Genomic DNA, 27,381 nt, shown 5'->3' on the forward strand with positions numbered 1-27,381 from the left:
AATGGTCTTGAAAATAGGGTTAAGGCTGGATTAGATGGATAGGTTAGGACAGAAATGGAATTGATTAGAAATGCTACCAATTTGTGCCCATTTCTGTCATTTGATGCTGTGAACATGCAGGACATCCAGCACTACCAGAACCCCAATCTCAATTTAAAAATGTAAAACCTTAAGATTGGAATTTATTCCTGGTCAGACAGAAAATTCAGGCAATACTGAAGGCTGAGCCTAGTCCTCCAAGTTCTGCACCAGTGTCCCTATTCTCAGCAGGTTGATTTCTAGAAATATATAGTAGCAGAACAATCTCCTGTGCTAAATACAATTCTGAATTTTGCATGAGACTTCAGAAATCACAGCATTTCTGCTGAGGTCTTGCAGTATCATGGTAGTATGGGCTTTTTCGTAAGGTGTACTTAATGAAGGACTTTATGGATTCTTTCTGGTCTCATGGGAAAGTACAGGTGTCTGTTTGCAAATGAATGAAACCGTGAAAGTTTTACAAAGTGCTGTAGAAGAACAATACTGCATTTATTCCCTTGGGAAAAGGTCCTTCCTTCCTTCCTTCCTTCCTTCCTTCCTTCCTTCCTTCCTTCCTTCCTTCCTTCCTTCCTTCCTTCCTTCCTTCCTCCCTTCCTCCCTTCCTTCCTTCCTTCCTTCCTTCCTTCCTTCCTTCCTTCCTTCCTTCCTTCCTTCCTTCCTTCCTTCCTTCCTTCCTTCCTTCCTTCCTTCCTTCCTTCCTTCCTTCCTTCCTTCCTTCCTTCCTTCCTTCCTTCCTTCCTTCCTTCCTTCCTTCCTTCCTTCCTTCCTTCCTTCCTTCCTTCCTTCCTTCCTTCCTCCCTCCCTCCTTCCCTCCTTCCTTCCCTTTCCTTCCTTCCTTTCTTCCCACAAAACACTCCCTGCCTGTTTCCCAAAATTTGTACAGCGTTTATTGAACTCCCCGCACATAAAATATTAACAAAATTATCATGACATCTCTCTTATTAACCAATGTTAACAGTACATGGTCCCTAAAGCTCAGCACACAGCAGAATTAAAGCCATGTTCCCATGTTGGGTTATTCCAGGCTATAGGCCAGTTTGCATCTCCCCCTTAACCATCATTGTGATTTTTAAGAAGTTTTTATGAAGTGCACCCTGGGACCTCATCGTGTATGGACACATGCAGTGGTTGCTGATTTTAATGATCACACCTTCCTGCTTCCCCTCTCCTGTGCTACCAGCAATGGCTCACATGGCATCTTGCCCAGGGAGCTGGATGAGTGTGGAGGCTGCTGTGCCTGCCAAGCCCCACAACATGTTTGAGAGGAGGGCAGTGGAGCAGCCAGCACACGGGGGTCTGCAGGCACAGGTGGGCACAGTCGAGAGGGAAACAACCACTGATGTGAGACTGGGCTGTGTCCTGTGAAGGAACGTGTGACAGTGCAGGAGCTGTGCTATAATAAAAGGGTTTATTTGTGTTTAGATAAGGACAACATATGGCTTGGTAATTGCCTTCAAATCCAGTCCTGACTTGGCAGAGTTTAGCTAAACCAAATCAGTCTTTTGGAGGTTAGGCCAAGAGCTGCTTCAATTTCACAGGCCATGTTGCATTTCATATGATACCTATTTATAAAATCCTAGCTACATTTGTAAAGTTAGTGTAGAAACAAAACTTTTGGAGAAAAACCAACTTTACAGGAGCCATCTGTGTCCCTTCCCCCTTTTAAACTCAGATCACAACATCAGCAAGTTTCTTAGTTCAGTAAAAACCATAATAGAACGCCAAAGCTGAAGGTCTCCAAACTTTTGTTGACATTTTACCTAATTAGAGAAGACAAATTGTGAAATTTTTGCTAAGAATATGTAGATTTTCTGAAGGACGTTATTTCATGTCATTCTATTGGCCCACAGAGTTTGCTCTGTAATTTTTCAATTCAAACTTGTTCTGGTGAATCTGGTGTGAAATCAAGAAACATTTAATCATTCAAACCCACTCTCATCTACAGGCTAGGAGCAGTGTGCAGAGTTACCAGAATGCTGTTACCAGAGATACTGAGCTGAAGTCATTGCTCTCAGAATATCTGACCAAGCAGTTATGTTTTAGACTGGGATTTATGTACACATCATGTGCAGTAAATCCTGGTCCTCCTCCTGCTCCCGGGTTTAACTCAGTTTCAGGAGAAGGTCCTTGGATCTCTGCATGAACGTGGTAATAGATCAGAAGAGGCTCTTCTTCTCGGGATATGTTCCAAAGGTTTATTCTGGAGGGAATCCAGGAAAGAAAAGAGCAGGAATACAGGAAACGTGCAAGTATCCAAAGCTTGGCTGGGCGTTGTGGTGGTTCTGGCCAACCAGGAGAGGTCAGAGGGAAAAGGGATACACCAAAGGCCAACCATAAAAAGAGGGGGGGATTTAGGGAAAAACCACAAGCATACAACTTAAAGCACTGAATTACAATATCTCCCTGTTTTTCGTTTAACAAAATTGAAAGAAATTGGGTTCATTTTGATGAACTTGCCCACCACTTACAGTTTGTGGGAAAGTTAGACTGTTTTAGGTTTTTCAATTGTATACAATTGACTACTGAGGTAGAGGGGAGGAGACCCTCAATAGCTTTGAAAATCAAGCAACGTAAGATCCTGAATGCCATTATCACAAGGAAAAGAACAACAAAAAATGATAAAATTGTTTTAACTATGGAAGTCCACCACCCTGTGAGTCCCCAGCCTTTGAACAGTTCATTGAACCAATCTGCAGATTCTTGCTTCACCTGTCCGATCAAGCTGTTTGTATTTCAGAGGGCAGCATGGATGTTAGGAGCTCTCGAGGTCAGGTTCATGCAGCAAAGTCTTCCAAATTCCTGGAACTCATGTCCATGCAGCAGCAAGAGGAAGTCTATAGCAGCACGATTTTGGAGTGTGGCCTGCCTGGTAATTTCGTCTTCTAGGAGAGAGCTGATGGTGGTAGATGTTAAATTTGCCTGTTTGACTACCCAGCACTCTAAGTGGCCCAACTGACCCAGAGCTTTAGCTGCTGCAACCCATGGAAGGAACAGGGACACAGCAATTCTTTTTGACTTGGCCACTTGGCCCAATAAAAATTTTCAGCAATCATGCTCTTCACATCCATATTTGTCTGCTCTGTTTTCTTATTATGGTGATGAGGTGAAATGTTTAAACATTCTGTCTTTGTGAGAACTTCACAGAACATGACTGTAGGATTTTTGCATATCCCACTTAGCTGTCTGCCTGCAGTAACAAAAGTACAGGGCAGCAAGGGAGCAAAACTACTTATGTGCATGCACTTACTGTCATTAAAAGAGTCAAGCAGTTTTCTGCAGTAACTAGAACTTGAAAAAAAACAAACAAACCATAAATCTATCTAAAAGAGAGCTCATGCTATTTCTGCAAACTGCTTGTAAGATCCCTGATGAGCCCTCTGAGCTGTTTTCTGATGTAATGTGCTTTGGCCCCTCTTTTAGGAAAAGGCAATTGTGGCAACTGCTTAGAGCTTGTCTGATGGCTGTATGATTTTCCATTAAATAGACACAATGACCACTCCAGCACGAGGATGTCATCTCTATAACGCTGTTGACATCAGCATCTGATCTTTTTGAAGTCTATATGAATTCTATCACTCAAATTCTCTGCCGAAAGGACTAGCTCTCTCAAGAACATGAGGCTAGAAGGGGGAATAGATTGCCTTCCCCATTTGCCATCAAAAATTAACAGGAAGTTCTTACCTTCTGACAGCTCTGAGCAGTTCAATAACTAGACTAATTTGTTATTACTGCTGCTATTCCTTCAAAAAAAAAGCCCTTTGCCTCTTGCACCTTTTCCCTTTTCTTTCTCCATTTAGCTAAGTAACAAATGTGGAAAATATGCGTTAAGCAGGAATGCCTGATCTGTAGTGTCAATAGTACTAGGAGCACATATTTATCTACTGCATAGTGCTGGCATTTATCCATTAGAGAACATTAAGGAAGAGATCTGTGGAAGCCTGGGGAATATTAAGTCCTCAGGCAGCCAGACCTGTTCAGCCAAAGACTGGCAGTGGCAATTACAGAGCTGCCTTAGGTGAGGAGCACTCATTTAACTGAGCTCCCTGTGCCCTGCACGCAGCTTCACACGGATCTCCAGACATCGAGCATCTCCTCATCATGCCCATGCAGCTGGCGACTGTTAAAACAGGGATGATATGGCCCTTCTCTCTGTGACCTTTTGGCATTCTTGTTCCACGGGTCCTCTTCTCCTTGATTATGTCTTAAACCTAAAGCTAAGCTCTCCTTGGGATTTCCAAAGCATGTCTTACGCTGGCAGCTGCTGTTCGGAGGAAGAACTGCCTCAGTACTGCCAGCAGAGAGGGGTAGATGCGTGCACAATGGATGGAATACCAACCAATTTCTGAGGTTTTGCAGCCTCGGGAATGTTTTGCTTACTAAATAAGAGTAATAGTCTCAGCTTCAGAGCTTACATGAACCCTCAATCACACTGGCTAATGCAAATTTCCTCTTGCCCAGTGCCCTTCCTTCCTGATACTTCTCCATGCCTATGAATAGCTAATGTATTTCACAGGAGCAGCCACAGGAAGATAAATTAATTTTAACACTAGCAAGGATTCCAAAGAAAGAAATACAGTCAACAAGGCAGAAATTCATACCTCAGTCTTCTGTTTTCCAGCACTGCATGCTCACTCTTGAGTTTACCCCACCATCCCACCAGCAGTGGCCTGGCAGCCAAGAGGGCCAAACCCTGTCCTGGGGGATTCAGGCACAGCATCACCAGCCAGGCAAGGGAGGGATTGTCCTGCTCTGCTCTGAGCTGGGGCAGCCTCACCTCCAGTGCTGGGGGCAGTTTTGGGTGCTACAATCTGAAAAAAAGACACTGAGCTGTGAGAGACTGTGCAAAGGAGGGCAATGGAGGTGGTGAAGGGCCTTGAGGAGAAGCCGTGTGAGGAGTGGCTGAGGGCACTTGGTCTGTTCAGCCTGGAGGAGACTGAGGAGAGACCTCACTGCAGGTACAACTTCCTCATGGGGGAAGAGGAGGGGCAGGCACTGATCTCTGCTCTGTGGTGACAGTGACAGGACCTGAGGGCACGGCCTGGAGTTGTGCTGGAGGAGGTTTATGCTGGGTATTAGAAAAAGGTTCTTCACCCAGAGGGTGGCTGGGCACTGATCAGGCTCCCCAGGGCAGTGGTCACAGCACCAGCCTGGCAGAGTTCTGGAAGTGTTTGGACAATGCTCTCAGGCACAGGGTGTTACTCTTGAGAATGGTGCTGTGCAGGGCAAGGAGCTGGACTCTATGATCCTGATGGGTCCCTTCCAACTCAGCTTATTCTATGATTCAGTGGGATTTCTTTCAGCTCACCTTTCATCCTAGCCTAGTATGAATTGTTTAACTCCTTGTTTTTCTCTTGCTCTAGTATAATTTTGTCATATAAAAATCTGTATCTTGTAATTTAAAGTTTTCACATAGGGAAGAGTGTGCAGAAATATTCCTATTTTTTCACAATTACAATTTTTCAGTCAGTATTTTATTACAGAGTGCCTTTAAAAATAATTTTGCATTTTCCAATCTTGCTGACTTGCTGAGTTTTCCAGCCTGAGATGCGATGAATCAATACATTATTATTACTAGCACCTACAAAAATATCATTAGAATGCTAAATATTATTTCAATGCTTTGGAAATCTCATATCCGTTTCAATCAGCTGCCAGCTCATGAGAAGAAGGCGGTGACTTATTGGAAGAGCAGAAAGGGCAGCAAATTTCTCAGAGTAGCTTGGAATGATTCACAGGAGAGCAATAGTGGGAATTGCAGGGCTAGCAAATGATGATCAATAGACAATCTTGAGAGTGAAGCCCTTTGTGCAGCCACAGGGTATCTGTATCAGCTGTGGGAGTGCTCTGTGTGAAGCCATGAAGCAGAGTGTGAAGACTGGGTCATGGGCTGGAAGTGGTGTGGGGCCCATTGTACAGTCCTGTGGACACACTGTGCCAGAAAGCAGCATAGGTGGGCTTTGTAAAGCTTGCTGTGTTCATAAGCATGTTTGGAGTATCTAGACAGGTAGGCTAGGAAGCGTGCTGATGGCCCTGTGTGCTTTTGCAGCTGTACCTGGCCAGCCTGCAGAAACTAAACTCCCAAAGATACTAAAACAAATGGTTGGAAGATTTTGCAAGGGCAACAGACCTATTTCCTCAGCCATTTGTCCCTCTTTAATGTTTGAATGCCTGTAAAGATGCTGTCAGTCAGCACTGATTTGAGTCTCACTGCAGTCTGTCAGTCCCTGCAGCCAGTGTATGGGAAGCAGTGTTTGCTTTGGGTATCTCCATCTCCTACTCACACACAGGAAACTCTGTGAGCTGCTGTGAGTTTAATTTCCCCCTCTGTTTCCACATGCCTGAAGATGAGTGGGATGGTGGCCTCCTTTCCACATTGCTGAGAAGGAGATGATAATCCTTCTTCCTCTGGCCAAATGTAAACCGACACTGCTTGAAAAGTCTCCCCTCTAGCATGAAGCATCCTTCAATGCACTAAATTAAGAGCCTGGCCCTAAACAGACAGTGTTGACCTTTCAATGCTCTCATACTGTCCTGCCTTTAAGAAATATGACTCTCCCCCTTTCTCTGTACTCTTTCTTTTTCCTAATCTTTCTGTTTCTTTCTCCCTAAGCAGCTTTTTACAGGTACACTGAGGTAGTGAGTGCTACTGTCTGCTCCAGATGCAGCTTCTCTGTTTCAGGCACAGGAGCTTCAGGCAAAGGTTCAGCCTCCTAATAAAGCAAGTATATTCTAAGATAAGTGCTGCATTAGGAATTGTGGATTTTCTCTTTTCCAAAGTTGATGGTTAATACAGAAATTTTGTGGGTTTTTTCCAGCTAACTTCGGAGAGAAAATGCTGTGGAAGTTTTGTGTTTGGCTCTGAAGCCTGAATCTTCCTAATCCTACACCACAGGTCCTTGAATATGTTGTCAGGCTTAAATATTAATTTCAGATAGCAGAAAACTGTGGCAGGGTCTCATGTGGATCCCTGAGCGTGGGACTATCTGACTTAACAGACTTTACAGAGAGGGAAGAAGTTCCCTAATCACCGAGACCAGACCAGCACAGTGGATCACAGCTGGCTGAAGGATGGAAATGTTTTATAGAAGTTGTATATAAATGCTGCAAGGACAGAGTTGGGTTAAGCTGAAGGACATTTCCATACCAGAACACAGGACTATACAACTAGAGACTCCAAAGTGAGTCTGGGAGGTTTGGGAAGCATCAAGAAAGGGAAGGCTGAACACCTGCTTATCTCCATTGCAACACTGTGTAGTGCAGAAAGAGCTCATCTCAGGGCAGCAAGGAGGTAGCAAGGGCAGCTTTCACATACCAGTGCACTCAAAGAAGGCATTTTTGTGCATGTTTTGTTTGTGGCAACACTGAAGAGATGCAATGATTTATCTTTGCAGTATAGATGTTTTCTAAATTACTACCTAATTTGAAGCAGCATCTCTAGAAAAGAAGGGACACTGGTCCATGAACAATGCTTCTACTGATCCCTGCTTACTGCAATTTCAAAATGCCTAGTCTTTGAAATGTTTGCTATGACTGCAATATTTGTATATGGGGAAAAACTGTAAGGCTGGCCTGTGTGCTTTTAGGAGTTCAGATTCCTGGTCTGTCAGGCTGGCAAAAGTCCCTTTAATGAACTCAAGCCATCACATCTACACAAGTATTTGCACTGGAGGGGTAGAAGAGAAGCAGAACATTCCCAGGGCTCCTCTAAGACTGCCATTTCTATAGGCTGTAATTGTTACTTTTAATAGGCATCCTACCAAGACATTCTCTTTTAAAATAAACCTTTTCTTTCTTTTAACAAATAGGCTTCTGTCAAACACTAATCCAGGCACTTTTGTGAGCTGAGATGGTGACTGGTATTAGTGACTAGACACTTCTGACTGCATCTTAGTACTTTGTTCCTCATAGGATCTTTTCCCAAGCTGTAAAGTGGGATGCCAGATTTAATTTCTAAAGCCAGAACAATAACACTAATAGACAGTAAAAGGGTGTGAGTTGTCACATACACCAGCATCACAGAGTTAGTGCTATGTCTCAATTAGCAGCAGTCTGAAAATCAGTGGGAGCAGACAGTATCCCTTCTGGTTTCTGTTGAAGTTCTTGAGCTGTAGAGAAACTAAAAAAAAAAGGAGTGTATGTTTACTGGTGAGGAGAGACACCTTTGACTGCAGGGCAGCAGTGAGCAGTGTCCCTGACCTGCCTGCTTGGCATTTCTGGATACTTGCATGGATCAGTTTATCCCCACACAATAAAGCTGAACACAAACACATGGATAACAGACAAAGGCTAAACCATGCCTGTTTTCTAATGGGAAAAGCCAGTGTAATTCCTGCTGGATAACCAGTGTTAGGTGTGGGCAAAGTATAACTTCTGGATATTCCTAAAATTAACTGATGTTGCAGCTTCTGCTGGTCCTGTTTCATAGGTGCAGGAGTATGTCACTCCCAACTCTGTAAAAATCATCTGAAGTTTTACTACTGATTTCCTGGGGACAGAATTATATTTTCTCAGTAGTGAACTGTTTTCCAAAATACACAATGAACTCATTTGCCTGCTAAGTTGAAGCAACAACTACCAGAGATTACAGGGAAAGTGAAAATACATCAACAGTTTGCTGGTTCACCCTTGCACAATGCATTGGCAAAGACCTTCTGGGAGGGATGCTCTAACTCATGAAGTGCTGTTCCTTTAAATGCACCTGAAACATATTTTCATAAGTTTACACAGGCGGATTGCTACATATAAAGATGAAATAACCTGCTCTATAACTGAACTACCTGATGCCATTTTAATACTGGTACAAGACTTGAAATCAGTAAAATCATACATAAGAAAATATGTACCTCATCTAAGAACAATATTTAAATATACTTCTATTGAGTCAGAGTTCATAGCTATCTTTTAAAAATTTCAATATTTAATTACTTTTAATCACAGTCGCCCATAGTTCAAAAACCTCTATCCGCCACACAGCATTTCTGTTGACTAAAGTCCAGCTTTATCAGATAGGGAATTAACAGTCATTCTGTATAATACATTTCACAGTTTCTAAACCTCCCTTTTATTCTCTGAAGCAAGCTACGGATAAAAGTGCATTTCCTTTGAGAAGCACATGCATGTCACTGGCAAAGCTGACAAAAGGGCCTCTAACAGATGAAAAGTTCACTCACATCATCCAAGAACAAAAGCTGAATGGATGAAGTTAATAACAGTGGAAATAAAGCTAATTCTACAAAAAATATTTTATTATTATGTGTTTATTTGACCCTTATCTGAGACATTGAGGATGCATGAGAATGAAAAGCAGTGAGTTAAATAGGCAGTTGCTATGTATTGCCTAGACACATGTATCCTCTTAGGCACTTTTAAATGCATTGATACACTCAAAGATAAGCAGAGCAAGCATTAGAGAACATCTTTCATATCACATATCCATGCAATATGACCTGAAAATGGAGAGAAGCAATTATATTAGTAGAAAAAAGATTCATAGACCAGTGATCTGTGGTTAAGTGGAACAGTCACTCCCAAGTCTGGGTTTGTCCTCACTTAACTCAGTTCTAATTAAGCACACTAGAAATAACTGTTCAAATTATTCTTAAACTTAGACACTTTATGGCTTTGTGTAAAAACTGGTAACAGCAGCAAGTCAAAAAAATAGCATACTTTCAGGTTTTTGGGGCTAAACTGAGAGCTAAAAAGACCTTACACAGAAAAATTCTTTTACCATAGCAGGCTGCATCCACAACTCCAAACATCAAAGGAAAGATGCCCAGAGCCTTTGCTATATCATTCATATCATGCCTTTGAAGTACCTATGTTTACATGACCACTGTCAATATGTATGTGCACTGGTGGCATCAGCCAGGGCTGAGGAATAACCACGCCATTTGTGTCTGCTGGATATATGTTGTCCCTGAGGCTGGGAGGGAGATGCAAAACCATCCACAGTGGCTTTCACAACAGCTTTCCTTTACCAGCTCAGGCACACACCAGGCATCCCCCAGTGCAGCACTGTGCCTGACCTGGCTGGGAATGGGCAGCACCACTCGTCCCTTCCCGAGCACTGCGGAAACGAGCCCTGCGGGATCCCACTCTGGATCCTGCACCAGATCCCACTCTGGATCCTGCATTGGATCTCGCTCTGGGTACTGCATTGGATCCTGTTCTGGATCCTGCTCTAGGATCCCACTCTGGATCCCGCTCTGGATCCTGCTCCCAGTCCCAGGGGTCCCTGCAAGTTGTGCCAAAGTGGTGCAGATGTACCCAGCTATCAGCAGTTATCAGCCAGTGGTAAGTTCTCTGGTCCAGCCCCAAAAAGGCTTTTCTGGACTCATTCCACACTGCAGCTATGGCAAATCTTGCTGGGCACAATTTGGCTCTATAAAGAAGTACCTCAGTGTCTCACTTGCTGTTGAAATTTGACCATATGTACAAATTTAAAAACCGGCAGGAAATACGATTTTTCAACTATTTTAATGTGACATATAAATGATCATTGCTGATTTTTTTTAGCAGATACCAATATCATTATGATGTTACTCCAGTTAAAAGTCCATCTAGGACATATACCTACTTCCACTTACTATCCTAAATACCTATGTTTTACTGCTCTTTGGATAAACTAAATTACATTTTAGAGGAAAATGAACTGGTTACATTTCCCCCAATTTTCTTTGTAATTATCTCTCATTGTATTATTGCCTCTTTTAACAACTTATTCACGTCAGCTTGCACAGCATGAAGAAAGCAAATGACTGCTGCCAATAAAATATTCCAGCTTATCTGGTGTAGTCCTAAATCCTTCTCAGTTTTGAGAAAACTTCATCTTTCAGTTCATAAAGGAAAACCAAGACTCTTCTCATATAAGAGGCCCATAGTATACTCTTTTCTTAGAGTGAGAAATTGAAGACTCACTACTATCTCACTGATTTCTTTAGTTGGTGTCTGTACTCTCAGGCCACTGAAATGTAACATTATACCTTTGCCCTGGATAAGGTGTAGCAACATTACCGCCACCCCAATAATCACACAGTAATGGAGCGTGAAGTCAGAAACATTAAAAAGTAACATCAAATTGGAGATGTTTGAGTTTAAAGAGATCTGAAAGCGATGAACAGTAGGACTTCACATTTTTGTCTTTCATAAATTGATTAAAAAAAAAACCCTGTAAACATCACTTCACAAACATCATTATCCTTATATTACTGATATACAGAAAAAAAAAGATTGTCCAATGACTTTCCCTAAGTCAGAACACAAGTTAATTAGAGTCAAGGAAAGTGTTCTAGAGAATTCTGATCCACTAATTCAGCATGTGGTTTGAACTCTTCAGACAGTTTGAAAAGCAATCAGTGCATTTGTGATACTGGATTTGCTTGTTTTGATTTAAAGTTTTGAGGGCAGTATCTTGAAAGAAGAAAGACACTGCAAGGAAATGAACACCTTGGTACAATGCTTTTCAGACATATGTTAGGTAATTCCTCACTTTGAATATGAATTCAGATACATCAATTAGCTCTAAGTTCTCTTCTGAGTATTTTCAACACATTGAGTTTAGGCATAATTGGATTTTTTACCCCTGAAACACTTAATCAAGGCTAAATCAAAGAAAAAATTCGCTTTCAGAAGAATTCTGCATTATACAAAGGAAATACTTCTCTATTTGCAAAAGATCTGCCAGCTTTATTAGGTTTCCTTCATTTAGAGACTTACTTGTTTTTCCTTTTATCCAATTAATGCATTAAATCACTTTGATGTGTTGCTTTTTAAATATGCAGTATCTGCAGTTATAAAAAAGTACTAGACACATCAGCACCATTCATTTTCCCAAACTGAGACAACACTGTGCTCATCTCAAATACAGAGATGATTTTAAGGTGACTTGATTATTCCCTCAGTGTTTAAACAAACCTTTTATCAGTTTTAAAGCTACACAGTTGAAGTGTTTTCTTCCCTATAGAGCAAGGATTTCTGTCATCAAGTTAGCATGAGTCAAAGAGATCCTGAGGAAAAATCAATGGAGAGCAAGTCTCATAAGATGAGTGTATTTGAGAAGTGTAATCCTCTTCTTCCATCTTACACGTTTCCCAATACCTTCCAATGCAGAAGAAGCTAATATATGTGAAATCTGAGTGTAATTTTGTTATAAGTAAGCTGTCTTCTCTCTACTCTTGCACATCCAGAGGTGGATATAAATGGAACTTGTTATGCACCTGACAGAAGTGCCAACATTCTCAGGAAAGATATAGACAAAAATAAGGTATCAAAAGTATTCAGCAAGAAGCTCTTAAAAATGAGTTTATCAGTATTTATTTAAGGTAGACATCAAATCTTACCTATAAGAAGATGTAATTATTACTATTGATAATGAAAACCAGGTCACTTTGGAAAAATGCACACTGCATAATCACATCTCTAATTGTAAGCACGTTGGCATGGTTATCATGCTCTGTATTTCACTGTCAAGAGATAAAAAACATTGGGTATGAATATAGACCAGACCACTATTAAAAAGAAATATAGAACTCATTGGAATCCAGCCCAATCTCCAGTGTTGTCTTTGCTCCTAGGAAGCCAAGACACAGCTTATTCTGCCCAGCAGAGCTCACCCATGTCACATCTGTCAAGGACACAGTGAAAGGACTTGTCTCAAGCACCCAACTTTGCCACAAACATTAATACTTGTGTTCGTATTGGTGCATTTGAGATCAGTAATAATTCCCAGATTGAGAATACACATAGCAATAGCACAACCTATTTGTATGGAAAGCTGGTGAGTTCTACTGCTATCCAGAGCCTACGTGAGCACATGCTAAGCCAGTTTTTAACTGATATAACTACACAAGACACACAGATTCTACAACCCATCTCTACCAAAAGCAGTTTATAAAAACTCCAAAATCGGATACAGTGCTCAACCCGTGTTTGCCACCTTTTGAGAGCTGCTATTCAGTGGAGGAGGTTCAGCTGGGACAAACTGTTGCATGTCATTGCCATGGCAATGTGGATGTGGCTTCCAGGATGACGCAATCTGATAGCCCAACTGCTCTGTGAACTCCTGTTCTGCCTGGAACTAAAAGCTATGATGAGAAGGATTAGTACTTTCATTTCTTCAGCTGCATGGTTGAAGAAATGAAATGGGAAAAGCTGGGACAGCCTTAATTCTTCATGAGAGGCTTTAGCCTTAAGTAAAACCCCTAGCTAAGGTTATATGAAAGGTTCAAGAAGGAATATTGGATGCTTCACAATGAATCTGAAAACAATGTATCTCTGGAGTTATAACATTTCTGTCACAGACTGTGGTTAAATCTTAAAGGAAAACAAATAAAAGGTTTATATGAAAACCAGCATTTTTTCTAGGCTAATGTATTTTGAATCTTTTTCTGTCTTTCTGAGATATGCTTCCATCTTTTGTAAGCTTTTTTGTGCATTCTGTACTTGATGTATTTGAAAAATAAACTTCCTTTATGAGTGACTCTCAGCTTGTGTCAGCACTTTCACAGTGTAAACACAGAAAGCTTTATATAATGCAGATTATGCTTAAAGTAAAAGTGTCTTTCTCAAACTCCCAAGCATGCCTTTTTGTTTTTTCATTAACTAGATGAAACTTAATGAGATCAGAATCCCTGTGTAAAACAGCAGTAACAATGAGCTGAGCCATCCCAGTGCCCCCTGTTTCTTCCCACTCTCGTTTTGGACTGAGCTCTGTTCCAGCTGACACGGTCATATATCCAAATATACTGTCCCAATAGGGGCTTGGCAATCACATAAAGATAGCACAGTCTATAGCGCTGGCCAGTGAATCCTTTCCTTGTCATTTCCAAAATACTGAGTTAATCTTTAGGGTTTTTTCCTGATTTCAGCCTGTTGAGAAATGCAGGTCAACAGGAGGAGCAATTTCTACTCATTCCTCCAGTTGCTTAACAACCTTTACAGATTTTGTTTTCACAATAATATTTCCTTTTCAGATTTGGTTTCCGTACTAACCCATCATCAGGTTAATGTGAAAAAATAATAATATCCTTCTTTTGGCAATTACACAGCTTCCTACTATGTCAATCCCTTTGTTATTTTCTAAACAAATGCACAGCATTTTTCTTCATTATTTCTCCATTTACCACAAGCTGTTTCACAAATCCTAACACTTTTCTTGGAGTGAATTTATACCTCTTTGATTTCCTTTAGTTTTGAATCAGCCCTTATAAATGTGGGTGTACAATCCTTGGATTATGATGTTTTGGTTTCTTGGCAAGGCACACTCCTCCTACTTCATGTTACATGTATGAAGAATTTTTTAAAGTTCTTTTTGATTTCCATTTCTAATGTCAGCTACAGAAACCTCACAGTAATGTTTTGTGTGTGTTACCAAAATAGCAGCTTTCCAGGGCTTATCAAGCTATTCTCTGTTTTGAAATTCTTATGCGAAAATGTATTTCTCATGAAGAATTCACTGGTCACAGTGGTACTTCTATTCCTCAGTCATCTCTTTGTAGGCCATAAAACATTTCTCACAGAAAAGTAAAAAAAAAACCAAACCAAACAAAAAAAAAAACAAACAAAAAAACCCCCAAAACAAAAAACAACACAAAACCCCCAAAAACAAACAAAAAAGAAAAACAAAAACAAAAACAACAAGAAAGTGTTCCAGGAAGTTAAATGTCTTCACTAACCAAATGGGAAATAAATGAATTTTCACTTTGATTGTCTTAAGTACTGTGACCAATAAAACTTTGTCATCTCCTTTTATGCATAAATTCTAAGTCACTCATCTCTGTGATTGAAGGCTAGAGCACCCAGTTGTCCATATGTGGCCATTTCTTACTTCTGTTGTACCTGACTTCAGCCTGCTCTCCCATCTGTCACTCTCCTCTTGTCACTTCAAGAGCAGAATCTCAAAGCATTCTGGAATGTGGCTTTTTCTCAAGTGACATCTCAGGGTTGAGAGACACTTGTGAATAGAGCTAAAAGTTACCACTTCACTACTGAGTTCAGTCTCTAATTTCTCTGCAGGTGATGCTGCCTGTAAAGAGACAAGTGGTTTGAATCCTCCTTGACAGAAGGGTCTGGAAATGTAATAGCCCAGGGTCACAGCAGCTTATCGTGGCCAAAGTAACACTAAAGAGCTAGATAAATCTTTAAGAAACAAAAGCTCCTCACCTACACGATATAGTTTATGTAAGAGGATCCATGTCACAAATTCCTATATTAAGAGCAGGAAATACTATTTTTTAACGACAGGATTGTGTTAGCACACTACCTTAACTGCTGTTTAGAAATCTAGATTTTGTTTTCTGCCTGTCTGGATCTTTAGCTAGGCAAGTCCCATACTGATGTAAAACATCTATTGCGATTATCTCTCTTTTTTTTTTTTTTTAGTAAAAATAAACCCTGAAAATTACCAATTTGCTTCCTATCTTGTCAGCTCCAGGAGGAGATCAAAGGATGACTATTAATATACTGTTGGATGCTCTATAGACAAAAAAAATGTTTCTTCATTGCTGTTTACCAATACTCAAGAATTTTTTCTAGCAGTCTCATGGAATATGAATTTTAATTATCAACTACAGATTATATGATATCCTTACAACACAACAGTGTAGAAGAAATGGCCTGTATTAATTCTCTACGAAAGTCCTTTATTGAAAATCTGGACCAAGCAAGGTCACAGGAAGAATGATTTAAGATAATACTGAAATACGGAAACACAAAAAAATAAAATAAGTAAGCGTGATGTGATTAAAGGGGTGTGACATTTCTCCTTTAAAGTCATGTAAGATTTCATAAGGACACAGCAAAAATCATAGTTAAAGGGGCTATACCTAGTGAAATGTCAGACATCCAGAACGGAGAATGCAGCAAATACAGCAATCATGTTTATACATGAAGGTTGTTTCACTGATCCATCATTACCACAGATACAACAGGAGTTCAGAAGAACATTTGGCATAATGGAAGTCTCACCATCAAGCATTTTTAACAACTTAATGATCTCCTCTTTTGTGCAGTACATGCTTTGATTCGTGCACTACGGACAACACTTGTTGGTGTTATTAGATTTGTGTTATTAGATTTGTTTGACACAAACTGGATCTGCACTGTGGCAACAAAAGTTAAACCAATATCTAAACAAAATTTTTAAATAAATTTATTTTAAAGCATAAATTAGAAATTATTCTCCCCTGAATTGACTGACACATCTAAAAATCACCCATTACTTAATATTATGACTATGACTTTAAAATGACAAATAAAAAGGAAAATAATTCAGTAGAAAAAGGTATGATCACAATGCAGCTAGACAGGTGGAAGAGCATAAAGCAGCAAATCTGGCTGCTGGATGAGAGATTATCCTGCAAAATGTCTGTACTTGGGTCAGTGAAGGCGATATGCCTAGTTAATTGGTGAATAGAGCACAGCACTGAAATCAATGAAAAATACTGATAACTGATGAGAACGTAGTTGGTGCCCCACACATTGAGTACAGAAAAACGGATTTGTTTATCCAGGAGATTTTATGATACAGTTGCCCGTGATTACAGGGGGATTTAGACGAAAGGCTGAGAGGACTCTTCCAGTTCTACACTTCTGAATAAATGGTAAACGTATTTTAATTGAAAGAAAATATGCAATCACTGATACAGTGTTATAACTCTACTATTTCAATAGGTGGCCACTATTTTGCTTGTCATTAGCAGGAAACTGTAAAATAATATAATTTGTACACAGAAAGGCTTCATGTTTGGTACTTCCTATGTAAAAAATCAGTGCAAAACTATAATCTTGTATATGAACCTCTTAGTGTCTCTCTATTATGGATGGATGAATAAGTTCTTTGAAATGCTTTAATACTGCATGGTTTACACTTCTAAAAATAACCTTTGTAATATGTGCTTTAATGTTAAAAATTCTGAAATCCTTGAACGGTAGAATACATTTGTACAGCTACAGAACACGTCAAATATAGAAGTGGATGTTCACACCCCCTTTAAGGCAGACACTGAATTTCTGTTTATAAATGTGTAGAAATTATACAGATCAAGATCTGTAGTACCTATTGCATCAGAGGCAATCACTAATAAATTAATAGTAATCTTAATGTGGAGAAAAAGGAATTATTTGTGAAGGGCTAGTAGAGAGGACTAAAATAGTGCATGATATTAGTGTTTAAAAAAAAAGATGATGAGAGGATTAGGACTAATGGTTCTAGAAAAGAACTCTTTTGATTATTTCCTGGAATATCCTCTCAGTTTGACACTACCACCTGGAACGCAGAATACAGCGTCCAAGCAAATTAAATTATTCACCTCTCTTGCGCATATTCCGTCTTTGCCTCTTGCCACTTGAATATAAATTGCAACATTGACTCTTCATTAACCACCATCTACACCTCTTCTCTGATAAACTCACAAACTGACAAACCTTGGACCACCGTGACATTTAATGCATCTTGAACTGTGAAATACTGGTAGCAACAATTCAGAGACAACTAGCTCTCCATGTTCTTATTATGCATTCTCATGTTTTGGGAAACACTCCTGAGCACAGAATTTAAAGTAAAATAATGAGTTTTAGCTGAAGTAAGTATTCTACAGTGCAACAGAAGATTTAAAGCATAATGATTTAACTTAATTTAGTATAATTGTAAAATGAAGGTGGTACTTAATTCTAATCTTCCAGATGAAAGTAAGTGCCAGCACTATATCAGAAGTTTACAGTGCCAATGATTTAGAAGAATTCATCCACCTGCTTGGGAGGAAGGGGTGAACTTCCTCTCTTCCTCTGCTAGGAAAATACCACTGATATTGAGCAAGTAATTGCAGATTTATACCACAGGGCCTCAGATCAGAGTATGGTTTGTAATAAAGCTTCAATATGTTTCAGAAGTGAAGACACTTCTTCAAAGACTTTAAGATAAAGAACATGTTTTAGAGTTTTATTTAACCAGGTTTCATTCAGGCTGAGCTTCAAGGAACCTGCGTGTCAAAGTGCTAAAAGGTGACTTTCTGTCAAAAAGCACAGTTTTCTCTTGCTCTCATGTAATATATCATAAAGCACCCAGGATTTTGGACTGTTTCTCTCACACTGCTTCCTCTCTGCGTTTTCTCATGAGTAGGGATGCTGCACAGAGGCCACAATGACTGGGTTTCTCCATCTTCACCCTTCCACCCTCTTCTTCTTCAACAGCCTATGGTTCACCAGGATGCTGAAAACCTGCATAAGGCTTTTTGCCCCACTGGAAGCCCTGACATCAACCCTTTCCTGAACTGCAGTGGTGGAGAGGAGCCCAGTAAAACACACAAGAGACTGGATCCCTCTGGAGGGAGGAAACTGTGATGGTGGGATATGGATGTTTTAGAGCAAGAGAGGAATAGCATGAGCATCAGGAGCAAGAAGAGCCTGCAGTGAAAGTGAAGCTCCCCACTGCCCTGAAAACCTTACCACCTGGGGAAGGAAACTTTATCACTGGTTTAACTCTCCTTGGACACAATCCAGATCACAATTATTTTTCTTTTCAAAGTCATTTTTCTCCTTGCTCCCCAGGTTCCAAAAGGCAAAACCATCAATTTCTGTTAAGTAGCATGGTGTGTCAGATTTCTGGCATTTGAGTTAAACAGTAACCATAAAGAACACTTATGAGAGACAATATCTGCTCTTATGTCAAGTCTTTCCACAATGGGGAACTGCTTTTAAATAACTTCTTTGAAGAATAAAATACAATAGTTTTCTGATAATTGGTTTATTTCCATGGAGAAGTGAAGGAAAAGTTGTTGGGCTCATATTCTTTGCCATGACAGCTTGAGGATGTGCATAAGAATTCCTGTTTCTGCCATCATTCATTTTATTTTTTTCTTTCTCATTTATCTTAATTTTGGTTTTGGTTGCTTTCTTTGTTTCTCTATGAATTGTTTGATTTCTTTTCTTTTAGGAGCTTTATTCCAAGCCCTCTGCTCTCAGCTCCTCTCCATGTCCTGTCTTCCTCTGTGCCACTCACTCAGCTTGTTAAACACTCTCCCTCCCACTGGCTTCTTGGTACCTTTGTAACAATGGCCAAAAACTTTGACAATGGCCAATTCTCTCTGTCAGTGTAAGATGTTCACACCAAGGCTCAAGGATGGCCATTTTCAGACAGAGGGTCAGAAATTTTAAGGGCAAACAGAGGCTGTCTCTCACAGACAACTGTACTGCACTCAAAGACAAAAATGCATTTGTTCATCAACATCTACCTATTTCAATCCAGTCTCCCTTCACACCTTTGGGGAAGGGTGGAAGAACCCTAAAAAGGAGGAACAAATAGGCAAACCAAATCCATATGCAAAGTCATAAGATGAACTGGGATTTCAAAGGCATGCCTGTAAAAAAAGGGGGGAAAATATTCCAGTAACAGAGAAGAGGTGATTTGATGGAGAATACTATGATCCCAGAAGAGGCAGATCCTATGTCAAACACCTTCCTAGAATTTTTTGATAGTAATTTCCTAAAAAAGAGTTTATTCTGATTTCTTTTCTTTTTTTCTTTTTGGATTACTGTACTCTGCCTTTGCCAGGCATGACTCATATGCACAGAAATGTTTTTATCACAAATGAAACACATTTTCAGATTTACATGCTGACTTAGCCAAAACTCAATTTCACTTTTAAAGTTTTAAAGTATTTCTAATGATGGCAGGAAAGTCTGATGTGCTTGAAGATATAAGGCTCATCACCAAGGCAGCAGTAAGCTCAGTGAAGGCATAACAAACCAATTTTCCTCCATGACTGGGTCACCCTGTACTGAGGTGTAAAGGTCTGGTTACATACACACCACTGAGCGTGTATCCACGGGATCAACGCTGGAAATGACATTTCTTCTGCATTGTGTGGCCACATAAATATCAATTTGTGCTTTAGAACAAGAATGTCATATCACTTGGAAAATATCCTAGTATCTTGGCAAGTTATACTGGAAACTGGGAGGCATAAAAGGAAAGTATTACCCCACATGGCCTAGTGCTGCTACTCTTTCCCAGTCTCAAAAGTAGGATGCTGGACCAAATAACCTGCTGTTACTCCTGCTGGGGAAGCAAATTCCGTATCAAACGTTTAAGATATTTTTCCAATAATTTTTGTATTTGCTGTTGAGGTGGAATCTGGACTGTCTGATCACATATTCTTATTATAGTGGATAATTCATATATGCTAAGCTTTATACACAGAAGTAATTGAAAAATACAGAGTGCAATAAAAATAATGCTTGGTAGGAGGTAAGAGTGTCCTCTCTACTTTCAAAAGTTACCACACCTAAGTGGGTGGGTCTGATGCACCAACATTTGTAGCAATTATTGCAGACTCATTCACCTGATGTGGGCCAAGAACCTCAAAGTGAGAGCATCAGTGCTTCTTAAAAGCCATGGTCATTCCCCTGAGAGATGTGGGGGCATGTGGGGCTCTCCCATTAAAATGAAAGTGGGAAGAAGAAATGAACAGGATATGGAGGTAAAGAGCAACAAAAACTTTCTCCTTGTTCTTAGGGCAGCTGTAGGCTACAATCTTTTTCCATGGACTGCTGTGGCAAAAGCACAAGAGCTGTGGCAAAAGAAGCACACTAGTAATACTGAACTAGAAGATAATACCAAAGCACCTATATTTGCTTGTGCTCTCTCTCCTTTTATTTCTTTCCTGCTTGTTATCATAACTATGCCATGGAGAGTTTTCTTTGAAGCATTCTTCGAAACACAATAGACAGCATACATTATTTATCCTAATGGAATAGTGTGCAAGGCACTCCCCCCCATATCTTACTTCCTCTGAATAACTTGAGCAGAGAACAGAGCAAGATAAAAACAGGCTACATTTTTTTAGTCAGAAAGTGATGAAACCTCACAGAAGGCAATTCTTATGTGGATGAGGTTGCAAAAGTAGGAGCAGCAGGAGATAGAAAACCCAACTTTGTCTTCTGTGCTACTGAGTCATTGGGAGAGCTAGGTGCAGGTACTTACAGACCGACCCACATACAAGTCCCAGAGCAATGTGTAGTTAAGATAACTCATTGGGAAGGGCCCTGAGAGCCTGACTATCTCTGCAATGACTGAAAGTTATTTCTGTTTAAAAATGCTTGTGTACTTTCTCTGTCTCAGCCTCCCAATTTATTTTCACATGTACAAAGGGGTGAACCTCTATGAATTTTTTTACAAAATAAACTATACAAGTTTAAACTACTACTTGTAGGAGTAGTACTTGTAAACACTGGGAATTTGACTTCTTTACTTATCAGCAATAAGGTATTTCTATACAGGTTCCACCATTTAAGGGGCAGAGAGCATTTACTAGTGTAAATGAACAGTACTGTAAATGAACACTGCCATTATTCTGTTGGTATGAAAACAGCAGCAAACATGCGTCCTCAGTTTAGTTTTGAATTCTGAGCAGACCTCGTATTTCACACAGTAATAGTCAGTAACTTCCATGGACAGGGAACATAATTACAGTGTCCTAGCTCCAAATGGCTGAAGGTTGTAAAGGATAATATATAGCACCTGCTGAATCTGCAGAAGGGAAAAAACCTAACACGATAAAGAGCTCCCTACTGGCACACTCCTCCTTTTGCAGAAGGACTTTCCAATAGGCACACAGGCAGGTGTTTTTTGATGGTTATGTCACCGCAGTTCGTTCGACAACAGCATTTGACGGCTGCGATGACAGAATGGGAGCAGACTATCCCCTCAGTTATTCCAGGTTTTAAAATCCAGCCATGCAAAAAAGCTAGGAAAGTTTGGAGTTACCCTTTCCTTTTGTGCAGCAAAATCCTCCTGTCCGAGGGATAGCTACCACTCATCCCATAAGGATTTCTAGGGTGCAATGGTACTCACATTTCCACAAACTGTTCATTTGTGTTTTCCAGAACCTCTTTCTATTATATCATCTGAACAAGAAACACCAAAACTGCAGTCTCCTTCTGTCAGTCAGGAGCTGCAGAGCTCTGAAGACAGAAGCACACATGCTTCCAGTCACCCCAGTCAATTATGTGATCAAACAGTGAATGATTATGATCTGATCAAGCTCTTTATTCAGCCATCTGCAATTCTCCCTAGATGTTCTAGATTTATGGAATATTCCAGTGGCTGGTGTCATAATCAGGCTTTGCTTTTAGATGTTCTTGATCTCAACCATGTGATAGAAAACCTTAATTTAGTAAAAAAGACACTGTTCCTCACACCTTTTTGGGTTATGTGCACTGTTAAAATACAAAATGCTGGATTGTATCTGACTGCACAGCGTTACAGGGTGATGCCAAGTTACCTTTCAGAATTTCTTCCAAGAAGCTGATTCAGAAGGTGAAAAATCCTTTAATGAAAGGGAACTTTGCCCTGAAGGTCCTGACCCTGCAGAGGCTCTGCTCACCAATGTTTCATTAGCAGTGTTATCATCTCCTGGACTCATCATGGCTTCTGCCGTCACAGAGATGAGTATAATCACTGCAATAACTTTGGCCAATGTCATGAGAAATCCTGAAGATTTAAGCCAGGACCTTGGGAGAGGAGACAGATGGAGAGCAGGAGCAGCATAGGAGTGCCAAGGCTTTGTGCTCCCATCAGATCAGGTTTCTCAGCACATGACCAATGCTGGAGTTACACAATCCACATCCACTTAGTCTGCTTGAATCAATCCAAGAGTTCCTAAATCTTTACAAACTTCCAGAAATCTTTAATTTCTGTTTTCTAGGACACGCTTTTATAGTTTACATCATCTCTTTCATCAGAAAAGCACTCTAGTGGCAATAATTCTTCACACTGTACTTCACTACAATTTATTTATTTGACTGGAAAGAAAGGATAACTGAGAAAGAGCTTTTATTGAGATGTGCTCTCTATTGCAATGCTTCCCACATCCATGCCCATTTGTATTCCATCACCTCTAGGTTATGAGCAATTCTGTCAATGGGGATTGTCATGGCTGTAAAGACTTAACTCCTAATACCTTCAGATTAAAGAATTTTTCCCAGGCACTTTTTTTGTTGTTCATAATTTCATAATGTCTAACAGTTAGGGGGTTTAGAGCTTCAGTGATCACCCACTGTCAATCCTATTTCCTTGGTTTTTTTTGCCAGGAAGGTGATAAAATGTATTTAACCTGAGCCCCTCTGCAAGATCAGATTTTCTCTACTAAATGTTCTCTTGTCTCATCTCTAGAGTAAAACCTGGCACCAATTTCAGCAGAGGCAGAACTGAACCATAAACCACACTCTCCTTTAGTACCATTCATAGGATCATGCAGGTATTCAGGATACAGATTCAGATTATAAAATTGCCCCAAGAAAGCCACCAGCTTTCACTGCTCCCTTCAGCAGTTTGAACCATGGGAATACTGGCTAAATTCTTTACGGTATACTTGGCTGATATTGGGATGAAAAATAATTTCCTTTTTGTTGTAGGAAGACTGATGAGATTAAGAGTATTGTATTCTGTAGACATCTGGGTATGCACCTCTCTATAACCCAGCTCCCCAGCACCAAATTCTGACTTCACTAAAGAAAGGCCTGGTGACAGTAATTGCTTCTCACTGGCCCAGAACAGGTAAAAGTCATAGATGGTTAAATCAAAGAAAGTTTACATAAATAAAGAAGTTTGTGGAATGTCAGAAAAAAAATATGAGAAGAAAAATACAAAGAAATTAGAAGGGTTACAGGGAAAAGATTATAATGTCAGATTAGAAGAATCTGGCATGTTTCCAGGTGAGAGTGGTTTTCTTTATTTAGTTGAAAAAGTCAACCTAACCTTCTTTGGTTAGAGAAATAACAAACCCAGCCAACTTTCAGCTTACACTTTTCAGGTAACTCTACTACTCATGTTTTGTTTTCTACGAAATAGTGGGCAGTCTAAACATAGGTATTCTTTGTACACAAACACCAAAGGTCACTATAAGAACCATCCTCCTCTTAATCCCACAGCACAATGTAGTCAGAAAGGAGTTGCTACAGTGATCAGAGAGATCTCTCTGAAATTTTTGTCTGGTGCTTTTATCAGACATGTGGGTCTGGGATATGCTATACACACGAGGAAGCAATGACAGAGGAATAGGAATAGCTGGGATATTCTTATGGGGGAAAAAAAACATTATGCTGACCATACTCTTTTCTTGGCCCTATGGGCTACAATCAACTCTGTTATAGTGACATCATTTACAACAAACTTGATTTAAACTGGTTGCATTAGGGCAACCGGGAATACTATATGGCCTTTAATGTTCTTAAGCTTATTTTGCAGTGAGAGTATGATGGTTTCTGTATAGGCACTTGCTACAGAAATGGGAAATAGGTGGGCTGTTTGATGAGTCTGTCAGCTGGAACGCTGGCAATTCTACTTGGACTGCTTCAATGTAAATATGATTTTCTCAGGCTTCAATACTCTGGGTCTGAGTCTTTTTTCCTGTTAGTATATACTAATCTATCTAATTCTTGTGATTATTCATTTCCACCACAGCCAGAAGACAATCCTGACTTTTATATTTATCCACAGGATGTATTACACAGCTTTCTGAAAGTGGTGGTGTGAAATTTTCCTAGTGCCACCATTTCATTTGTTTCCCCTCCCCCTTTACAGGGGTCCAGTGTGTCAGTGCTGCACCACAAGGAAATGTGCATTTCCAAGCAAAGTCCCTGGGAAATTTCATTTTGACAATAAAAGTCAAAAGCCATGCTTAATTTCTTAAATCAGATTTTCATTGTTAATCCCACTTTAAATATTGTTGAAGTTAATAATGACATAATCAATAGACAATGCTCCTAGGTGGATGTGTGTGTTTCTTTAGGGTTAAATTTGCTCATTTAATTTCTTCTGGAAACTTTTCTGCCTGTAGTGATCTTCAAATGAGTTTTTCTTAACGTGTAAAGTTCTGAAATCTAATTTGTTCCTGTTCAGTATTAGACTCCCGTTTTATTCTTATTATCTACATACACACCTAAAAATCAACCCGGTTGATTTACCTTCCAAATGCAGCTGCATTCCAGTGCCTTGTAACTATGGTCAGTATGAATAAGGTATCTGGAATATTTCTGTCACTCAAAGCTTTTTAACTCTGTTTATTTGAATACCTCTCATTGACACTTCTGCTTGTCTGATGGTTTGCAAGATATTTGTTTTCTTTTTCACAACCCCACTGTGCAATTGTATCACTTTCCACGAAGCAAGTGTTTACTACCGTCAAATTATCTACCTGTACAGAAGCAGCAATGGGATCTGCACGCACTGTTAAAGTTCTTTTTTGCTCCTTTCTGGCGGTAATGGAAGCATTTAGGTCAATGAAAATTAATCTCTAAAGACTGTAACAAGTCTAGCAAGTAACATTTGGGGGTTTTATAAGCACTGCACACAACACACTTTCTAAGTACCAACAAAAATAGTAGACGCTATTAAAGTCACAAAAAACTGGCCACGTTTTCTGGAGGGCATCCATACTACTGCCAACTACTCACAGCTGCCCTCCTGCCTCCTACTTGCTGCACATTTGTGCTACGGAGCCACCTTATCGAGGGAACATTAAAGAAGCAGTTTTCACTGGAGCGAAATTCCCAGTCGCCCCATGAATCCCTGGCACAGACCCCTCTGGAGAAACACGGTCCCCTTGCCCAGTCCCCTGCAATCACCCCACATGGGGACAGACAGAGGCTGCTCCCAGCTCCGGGCTGCAGCTGCTGCTCAGGAACGCTGGAGCAGAGCTGTGAATCAGACTGAATGGCCATTCCATGCAGGGCTCTTTCCACCCAGCACACTTGTAGTACAATTAAAGGAGTGCCTCCCCTGCTCCTCCTCCCCCCCACTCTTGTAGTATCTGAACGTGAACTTCTCCCTTGGATAAACAAACACTTGTACCCATACATATACTTCTGGCCTTTAAGGACTTCATTCCACTGCCTTTTGTTAGGATTTTCAGTTTTACCTGACAGTTGCACTCACCACCAGCTGGCATTTCTTTTTCACCTGTATCGTGGGCGGCACATTATTAAAGACACATGTTTTTCAACCCACTTACCTAATTCCGGCAGAACTGGCAGAAGCTGCTTTATTAACAGTATTTAAACAACACATCTGCAATACACACCTTTTAAGATTATTCTTTTTTTTTGTAAGCAGTAGTATTGGCATGAGGCTCTGATTTCAGGTAAAACAAGCATAGCCCCTCAGCCAGTCACAGTCAAAGAAAGCAAAGCAAAACAAGCCAGTCAGACATTACCAGAGAGAATGGTGATTATAACTAACAACAATACAAGGGAAAAATGCATGCCTATTCAGAAACTGTCTTTTGGGGACTGAAGAAGAGATCTGGAGCCATTTTTCACTAGGTTCACGAGCAAATGTCAGCACACAGATGCTACTGTACTGTCAGATTGCATCTTAATTTGGCCAAAGGGGACCCAGGCAGTCACCCCTCACAGACATTTTTAAAGGCCCATTACAAATCTGATTTATTGGTTGCTAAGAGTCTTCCTGCTATAGTCTGCAGATTTTGCATGACATGGAGCTGAAATCCAGTTACAGATAAATGTCTGCTTCTCTGTATGATCTAAATCCATCTGAATTCAGTATTTCTTGGGCATCGGTCAAGCCTCCCCCGGTTTGCCCACCCCCTCTCCTCCTAATACCTTAAGGCAGTTTACTTCAGAATGAAGCAGAGCATTAACCTGTATAAAATTGCTAATTTGTATATAACTCTCTTGCTGCCATTAAAAAAAAAAAAAAAAGAATAAAAGGAAATGCCTTTTGTTCTAAAGAGGCAGGGAAAAAAATTCAGGAACAAAAGAAATGCATCTGCCCAACAAAAGAAATGAGAAATTGCTGGGATATGTTTTAGATGTTAAGGCATGCTGGTGTTAACTAGAACCATTCAAATAAAAATGCTAATTTGTTCCTGTTCTTTGATATTAAAAAAAAAATCTGTTGGCTTTTTCCTCAGAAAAAAGAAGAAATTCCTTGCCTTCTGTGAAAAGCCAAAGATCATACGAGTGAAATGCATTTGGTATTGCTAAAGAAACACCATTCAAACTTGCTCTACTCGAACTGCCCATTGTTACAATTCAGACAATGTACAACAACAAGCACAGCTCAACTTCTAACCATGCCCGCATCACACGGAATTCAAAGTCAACAGCTCTTCCTATTTCCATAAACTCACCTCCAAAGCCTTCATTTGCAGCTTCTCTGGCAAAAATCTCCTCGCATTGGAACAGTCATCTGACAATTTATTACAGAAGCATGCAGCTCGTCCTAAAACCTCGTATTTCGCGAAGGAACTATTCTAAACAAAGACAACATCAAAAGCTACACAGGGATCGCTCACAGCGAGTCGAACTCAGCCCAAGTTTGGGCTC

At 40.1% G+C, this 27,381-nt stretch overlaps 1 protein-coding gene across 12 annotated transcripts in view; it reads right to left on the minus strand.

Moving 5' to 3' along the window:
- Positions 1-27,381, minus strand: part of MAGI2 (membrane associated guanylate kinase, WW and PDZ domain containing 2) — a 703,759-nt gene that overhangs the window by 353,776 nt on the left and 322,602 nt on the right. The window lies entirely within an intron of this gene.

Source organism: Sturnus vulgaris, chromosome 5, assembly GCF_052056855.1.
Source record: "Sturnus vulgaris isolate bStuVul1 chromosome 5, bStuVul1.hap1, whole genome shotgun sequence".
Taxonomy (NCBI): Eukaryota; Metazoa; Chordata; class Aves; order Passeriformes; family Sturnidae; genus Sturnus; species Sturnus vulgaris.